The sequence below is a fragment of the Thunnus thynnus genome, chromosome 10 (genome assembly GCF_963924715.1).
Source record: "Thunnus thynnus chromosome 10, fThuThy2.1, whole genome shotgun sequence".
In the NCBI taxonomy this organism is placed as follows: Eukaryota; Metazoa; Chordata; class Actinopteri; order Scombriformes; family Scombridae; genus Thunnus; species Thunnus thynnus.
Genome location: NC_089526.1, coordinates 2,866,193 through 2,874,865, shown reverse-complemented (window position 1 = coordinate 2,874,865; position 8,673 = coordinate 2,866,193).

Here is an 8,673-nt window from a genome sequence, read left to right as displayed (position 1 = left end):
GGAGGAGGAGGAGGAGGAGGAAGATCTCTTCACAAGCACTCAAACTTTCAGTGACTCACTTTCCTCAAGTTATTTAGTTGGAGAAAGGAAACAGGCTTTGTTTTCATGACTTCACCGCTATTATTAACAGACTTTTATGAGCTGAGGTCTGCAGCTCAGCCAGCACAGAGCGGGTTCACCGAGGTGACTGACGGGACGTCGAGAGCCAATGACCCGCTGGCTCTCTGCCGTTTGGTCCCGCCTCCGGCTCTGCTCAGCTGATGCAACTCAGGAGGAGGATGTCACTTTTCCTCCAGACTTGAGTGTGTGTTCTGCAGAAACAAGATGACTTTTCATGACTTGTAAAGTGTTGAATTCAGCTTCCTTGAAAAAAAAGAGTCTTAGAAGGTTTTAAAAAGCAACACATTCACATTCAAGAAGCTGGAAAACAGTGAATATTTAGTGTTTTTGCTTGAAAAAAAAGTGAATCAATTGCGAAAATACTTGCAGTTAATTTTCTGTCAGTTGACTAATTGCTTAATTCAACTAATTGCTGCAGCTGGAGGTTCATCCATCCATCTATTTTCTGCCTAAATTTAATTAATTACATCATTAGAGGTTATTGTTACATACAGCTCCACTACAGTGCTGAAGATATGTGATACAGAAATAAATAACTGGAGGTTTTCCATCATACTTTCATATTTTAGCCTGTTTGATAGTAAAACGTGTATTAAAAAGGTCTTTAAATTAACCCTGCAGATACTCAGTGTTTTATCATTTTATCATCTGTGTGTGATATCAGCCCATCAAACTCTCCACCTCTCTCTCACACGCTGCATTTTTCCTCTGGGTGTGCTCACATGTTTGTGGTCTCGCATGTCAAAAGCTTATCGTGACTTAAAGTGACACTCCACCCTTCAATCTATCTGTTGAGCATCAAACATCCTGTGCAGAAGTGTTGCTTCATCATTAAGAGAGAGAGAGAGAGAGGAAGAGAACACCAGCTGGTCAACCTACAGTCAGTCTGTTAAAGGACCAGTCTGCTGATTCTCCAAATACAACATCTCCTGTATGATGTGTTTATCCAGAGCCTGAAACATCTTATTCCTCTGTGCTGTAGACTAAAAACAACTGGAACAAACCTCTTGACTTTGTACTACATTGTAAACAGAACCGTGTTCCTGCACATGCTCAGTGACGTCTGCCTTACACAGAACTGCTCTCCAGAGACTGAAAACGTGATGCTGTTATTAGTCTTTGGAGCCATTTCTTAACAAACTAACATGACCAAACTCTTCATGATGAAGGAACATGTCACCCAGTGCAGCGGTGTGACTCACTGACGTGTTTTTAATAGTTTTTTTAGGACAACAACGGAGGAATAAGATATATCAGGCTTTGTATACACGTACAATACTTGTTAGTAGATCAGTTCTTTGTTGGTTTGGATCCAAACATGAAGAAAAATATAGAAAATCAACATCCTGATTCTTTAAAATGGGTTCAAACTGCTTTCATGCTGGAAAGAAAGTATCACAAACTCATTAAAGCGCTCCTCTGCCCGTCTGAATTATCAGTGTAGACGAATCAGACGCCGTCACTGCAGCGACGCCTCAGTTATAAACCTGCAGATCTCACTTTTTCCCGAAAAAATCTGTCCAGGAGATTCCATAAAAGTGGTTATATCTTGAAAAAATAGTCATCATATGCCATTAAAATAAATATTATAATCTAAATAACTTCAACTTTTCAATGTGTTCCAGTTTGAACAGACAGATAAATGTCTGTTTCTGCTCCGTTAAATATAATTCACTTCTATAAATCTACATTAAATCCTTGAAATATAAAGAGAAAACTGATCTCTGCTCGCTCGATGTTAAGAGTAACGTCTCCTGGCTGAAATTCCACTTTTACAGCAATCATGTGTTTCAGATTAAATGAATTAAATGGTGAAATGAGACAGAATAAAGTCACCACAGTTGACTCATGAGAAATTATTCCAGGAAATTCTTAAAAAAAAAAAAAAGTTAATGTATTGGCGTAAACGTCAGATTTGTCATGTTTTAAAAAAAAGAAACTTGATAAGAAGACGAGCTTCAGTTATACAGAACGTCACAAAATGAATGTCAGATACTGAAATTCTATTAAATCCTTGTTTATTCTTATTGAATTTCACACTAAATCCCAATTTAAGACTAAAAATACTTAATAACCATTTCCTATTTTGCAAAAAAAAAAAGCATTTTCTTGTATAAAAAGATTATTTTTTGATTAAATATCTTATTTTCTTCCCCTGAACATGGATATTTTAATGGTTTTTGGTCATATTTTATCTTGTATTTGGAAAATGCAAAAAAAAAAAAACGATGTTTTGTTATAAAAAATATTTATATTGTTTAATGGAATTTTGTAAAAACATCACATCACACAAACCAAACATAAGACCAGTTGATTGGAGACGACTTGTGCAATTTGGAACAAAAGCTGCGTCTGCAATTGGTCAAACGTTAAGGGTGTGTGTGTGTGTGTGTGTGTGTGTGTGTGTGTGTGTGTGTGTGTGTGTGTGTGTGTGTGTGTGTGTGTGTGTGTGTGTGTGTGTGTGTGTGTGGTTGTAAAGCTGTGAACAGTCACACCCCACAGAGGTCAGTGTGTTACGGCGTGCCGCTTGGCCCACATTCCTCTCTGCATGTTTACGTCCTGAGGGAAGAGACAAATCGACCGATGAACCCTCGACTGACACGACTCGTCACCATAGCAACCGTCAACAGCTGGAGGAGGTAGTGTGAGTGTTTACTGCTGCGGAGAATCTGACGTTAAAGGTCCAGGAAGGAAATATAATTTAATGTAAGCTTTACTCCACTTGATTTATCTGACAGCTGTAAATAGTTTTCAGGTTGAGATTTGACGTAAAAACAAACACATGATGGTCTCATAAACTACAACACATTGTTCAACGTGAACCTTTTGGCTCGTGAGTCAGTTGTGTCAGACGTCTGTCGGTGTTTTTCCATCCATTTGTCTTTATGTGCATTTTCAATTTCTGAGTGGAAACAAACAGAAATGTCATATTTTCATCTTGTTTTCCATCATTTGAGCTTTGACTGCTGCTGCTTTTTTAATGACATCATCTCATTTTGTCCTCTTCTACTGCAACGGTTTAATAGCAATGATTGTTTATCTGCTAATATTCACACAACAGGAGTTATTAGCATTAGTTCCCCTCCAGACTTCCCACATGGATTCATTTAAATCACAGCTTGGTGTCCAAAGAGGTAAAATTATCCAACATATCACAATAGTCAAAACATGAACTTTTGTTTTTTCTTCTTTCCTCTCCCATTAATCATCTCACGACCCCTCAGATTTATCTGCTGACCCTTTGGAGGGGCCCCGACCCCTAGGTTGGGAACCACTGGACTAAAGTAAACCACTACTTTTACTGCAATACTTTAACTACATCAAGCTCACAATACTTATGTACTTTTACTGTTGTAGGATTTTTCATGCAGGACTTTTACTTGTAATGTAGTATTTTTGTATCGCTGTATTGGTACTTTTACTGCAGTAAAGGATCTGAAAACATCTTTTTAAAACATCAAATACATCATTGAAAGTTGAGTTCTGTTACTTTGTGCACACAGATGAGTAATTAGAGAGCACATATTTGCATTTCAAGAGCATCAATTGCATATTTGAGACAATAAATTAGTTAATTAGTGAGTGAGCTGTGACAGAAGGATCTCAACAAGGTTGTGTATGAGGGAAAGTTGTGTTTTTGTCAATATCTCTGAGAAGATATGGAGCATACTAAGCATACAGATGGACAGTAGAGAGGTTGGTTGTGGACATTTTGATGCTTGTTATCTTGCAATAAACTTTATTAGAGATACAACATTTCAGTTCTTAGACCTTCATCAGATAAAGCAGCTGTAAGGACTGAAACATATCTCTAGTAAAGTTTATTGTAAGTGAAAGGACAGTGTGTGGGAGGTACACATGAGCCTTTACAGTCAACGCTTGTTATCTCACCTTCAACACTCGTCACCGCTGGAATTCCTGTTTGCATGAGGAGATGTTTACTGCCACATATCACGCCTACAGGAAGTGAGTGTGCACCTCTTAAACACAACACTTTTTGGATTTTTCCAGAATTAGACTCAGCCTACTTGGCGGCGTATACATTACTCAATAAGAGTTCAGTGACAACAACACGAGGTCGTTGACCCCCGCTGTGCTTACAGAGGACGGTATTGTGCAACACAGACAGTAAACATTAGCCACTTATGTAAAGACGCAGCAGCAGGAAGGCGACTGTACATTGTTATGACGGCTGATTGTGATGCACAACAGTGATAACATATTATGTTGGCAAGCAGGACATTATGTCCATAGACACGCACACACACACACGCACACACACACTGAACAGCTTGTGTGCCTCATTGTGTGCCTGTAATATTAATAAATACAACATGAGACCAATGATTTGTATGAAATGAGCTCATTATTATTATCCACAGTCTATCAAAAAGGGGACAAACATCTCATTATACCTTTAAAAATATCTCCTCATCTGTGCACACACACCTTAATATAAACTTAGAGCAGCTATAATCAATATTTTCTTACACTATCACTGTCTGAGCTGTCAGTGTGTAATGTGTTTCTCTCGGCTTTACGGAGCTTTATAGTGAGTTTCAACTTTACTGTTCTGGTTCACTCTCAGCGCTCTCATAGCGTCATTTTCAGAGAAAAAGCTGTAAAAAGCCGCTGTACACTACCTGCTCAGCACCAAACGGCAAACAGACACAGTTAGCTGTAGACTAGCTGGTGAACATAGTGGAGCATTTAGCAGCTAAAGAGTCAGATATTTCCCTCAGGAGTTGGTAGAGAGTAAAAACAGAAGCTAAAAGAGAGTGAATATTGGACTCACATTCACCAGGTGGACAGAAACACGACTCCATGTGAATGATAATGTTGCTACATAACCGCTGGATGTGGAAATAAGCAACTGTTTGCTAACATGTTAGCCGCAACTGCGGTGGACAAAACATCATTTCAAGCAGCTTTAACTAGATTGAAACTACAAAAGATCAAGAATAGAACCCTGAGGAACCCCACAAGTAATTATTGACATTATCAATGTGATGATCATGTTGTAACTGCTGGATGTGGAAATAAGCAGCTGTTTGCTAACAAGTCACTGAAAAGCTGATGATATGTCAGAGTTTTGTTCACTACTTGTTTCTGATGAAAACCAGTGGACTGCAGGTTTAAATGCAACTAACGATTATTTTCATTATCGATTAATCTGTCAAATCTCGATTAATCACTTTGTCTCTAAAAAAAATAAAAGTGGCATTTAACTATCATATTTAATAAGTTGAAACCACAAAATGTTTGGACATTTTTGCTCAAAAGAATGATTAAAACAATTAATAGACTCTCAATATATACATTTTCTGTTGATCAACTAACCGATTAATCAACTAATTATTGCAGCTCTACTTTAAGAGTTGACTGTCGTGCCTCCGTTTTCCCTCACTTTGCAAAAATAAAAGGCAAAAGACAAACTTCTTTAAGAAGACCTCTATATATAGTTTCATATTTTAAAAAGGCTCAGTAATTTCCTAAAATAAGAAATAACACAAATATAGAACATGACAGACAGATATGATTAATAAAATCATCAAAAATATAGATAAAAAAACGTTTACAGTCAATGTTCTCTTATTTGAAAACGTGACCGTTTCCTGGTCGTGTTTCTGGTTCTTCAAAGTTGGGCTTTAAATTTCAGGCTGCCAGTCAGAGCAGCTGTGATGTAACATGTGGGAAGAAAAAAACAGGAAGGGAGCAGTGAAGGACACGTTATCAGTGTTGTGATGTCAGAACAGAGCAGCACAGGTGTGACCTTGTTGTTCGGGAATGGAAAAATCTAGGCTAACATGTTGCCCCCGTGTCCTACTTCTGTGTGTTTTTCCACATGGACTTTTTGTTTTGCTAGTCTGAATGATTAACTAACTAAGTACATTTACTTAAGTACTGCACCTAAGTACAATTTTGAGGTGCTTGTACTTGAGTATTTCACTTTTAAGCTCATAATACTTGTGTACTTTAACTTAAGTAGCATTTCTCATACAGGACTTTGAGTTTTATTTTTAAATTGCTGTATTGGTATTTTTACTGAAGTAAAGGATCTGAGTACTTCTTCCACCACTGGTTTTGCTCTTCAGACCATCATAAAAGTGACAGGTCAGGGTGATGATACTGCCAGTATTCTCCAAGCAGCTCTCAGGGTGGAGAAAAATACTCATAATAACAAGAAACTGTCAAAAAAATATATGAAATGTTAAAAGCCTGGCGGCAGCATTTTGTATCAACTGCAGTCTTTGGACGTTTTGCCTGTTGATACCAGAGTAAATTGCATTGCAATAGTCAATTCTGGAGGAGATAAAAGCATAGATGACCCTTTCTAAGTCTGCAGAGGAAAGAAATGACCTGATCTTAGTTAGCTGTCTCAGCTGTGAAAAGCAGGACTGCAGTTTGGTCACCTGAGCATCATAAGACAAAACAGAGTCAAAATAACACCTAGGTTGTTAAATAAGGCACCCAGACTAGAGGAGAGATTGTTAGCGCTACTACTGCTGGGGCCAGAGGAGTTAATTATAACTTCACTTCTGATTTGGAGTCATTCAACCGCAGGAAATGTTTGGACATCCAATTTTTAATTTCAGCAAAGCTGGACATAATACCAGAAACATCAGTGGTATCCGACTTTAACTGGGTGTCATCTATGTAGCAATGGAAATCAATGTCATGTCTACGCATGATTTGCCCCAGTGGTAGCATGTATATAGTGAATAAGAGGGGACCCGCAATAGACCCCTGAGGGACCCCACAAAAGAAAGGAGCACAAGAGGACAGATGGACCAATCCAGAGCCACATCACTGATGCCAACATGGTTCTTCAGACGGCTGATTAAGACATTATGGGTACCAAATATGTCAGAAATGTGTCTAAAATGGTGCACAAAACATCTAGAATATAAACGCAGAGTCTTGGGTTTTGTATCAGGGTATATATGATGATGATTTTAATAAACTTAAAGTGGCAAAGGGAAAATCTGTGTGCAGGATTCAGGGAGGATGTGAAGGCATCGACACCACCAGTTTAAAGTTTAATTTTCCTCCAGGACCATTAAATCTAATATTATTTATAATAATCATAATCTTTATTTACTTTTTGTAACCTAATAAAAGTTTGTTTTAACAAGAGATTTAAAAGAAGTCACTGACTGATTTACCGTCCTGTAAGATATTAATGTTTTTAACAGTCTCGTCTCCAGATACAGTTGTAGCAACGCAGCAGATTTCACACTCAAGTGCAACTGAACCTGTTTTACACTCAGAGTAAAATACACTGCAGACTGATGCAAAAACCAGATACAAAAGACAAGATAGTCAACATCATGATGAATATTTAAAAAGTGTAAATAAACAGGAGTAATACGGAATCCAACACTACGTCACTCAATAGTCTCTCAAGTGACTGTTTAGTAAAGTGTTGCAACAGTTATTTTAATTATTATTCTGCTGATTATTTTCTCTTTAGTAATTAATTGTTTGGTCTGTAAAATGTCAGAAAAAAGAGAAAATTGCACATCAGAATTTTCTAAAGTTGAATGTGACATCTAAAAATGTTTTCTTTTTTTTTAATATCTTGTTTCATCTCGACCAACAGTCCAAAACCCAAAAATATTCAGTTTACAATAACAGGAAACACACAAACAAAAAAACACAAAAGCAAAAATAAAACAACTAATAATTGACTTCACCTATGACCTGTGATACTGGGATGAAATGTCCTCAGTGTTTCCTCAGCGCATGGTGTCAACATCAGAAGTGCCAACCTCATCGTCCGCCGCTTCCTGTCCCGTCATGCAGGATGAGTTACTTCCTCCTTCTCTGCACAGACGCTCTTGTTTTGGAGCAGCCGGGGTTGATTTACAGCTCAGTTTTTGAAGGCATGTGTTGTGCACAAGCAGGGAACAAACTGTACACAATATTTAGGGACACTTCCTCTTTCTGGTGGGTGATGGGGTCTGGCTCGTAGTCCACGTTCACCCGAAGGATTCTGGATCGAGGTTGACGTCAGGGATTCCTAAACTGGGAAAACAAATTTAGTTTATGTTTTAAATTGCCAGAAAATGCGAATGAATGTTTGTTTCCATCCATACTAGGAGAGAAACAGTTGGTGGCGCTAGACTGTTGCAGATTTTGGCCTCCATCACTTCCATTAAAAGCACATTTGAAGGATCTTTTAACAGCCAGTATGAACAGGAGGAATGATTACAGCAAGAAAAACCTCTTTCACTGTTCATATAAACACCTGACTGCTGTTTTCAGACTTGAAAAAGTTTGAATCCGTCCTTTAAATTAATATCCTACTTGTTTGAATACGTTAGAGAATGATGCAACATTCCTCCAGGGTTACAGTTAATTTCCCGTCATATCAAAAAGCAGTTTTGTCATCATATGTAACATCCATTGACATGTTGAGACAACATCTTAACTGTAAAGGCTCACACCTTCAGTCTCTTGTAGGAGGAAATGTCCAAAGGCAAGAGAAGAGAGACTTCCCACACACTGTCCTTTTATTTGCAATAAATTTTATTAAAGATGCATATCAGT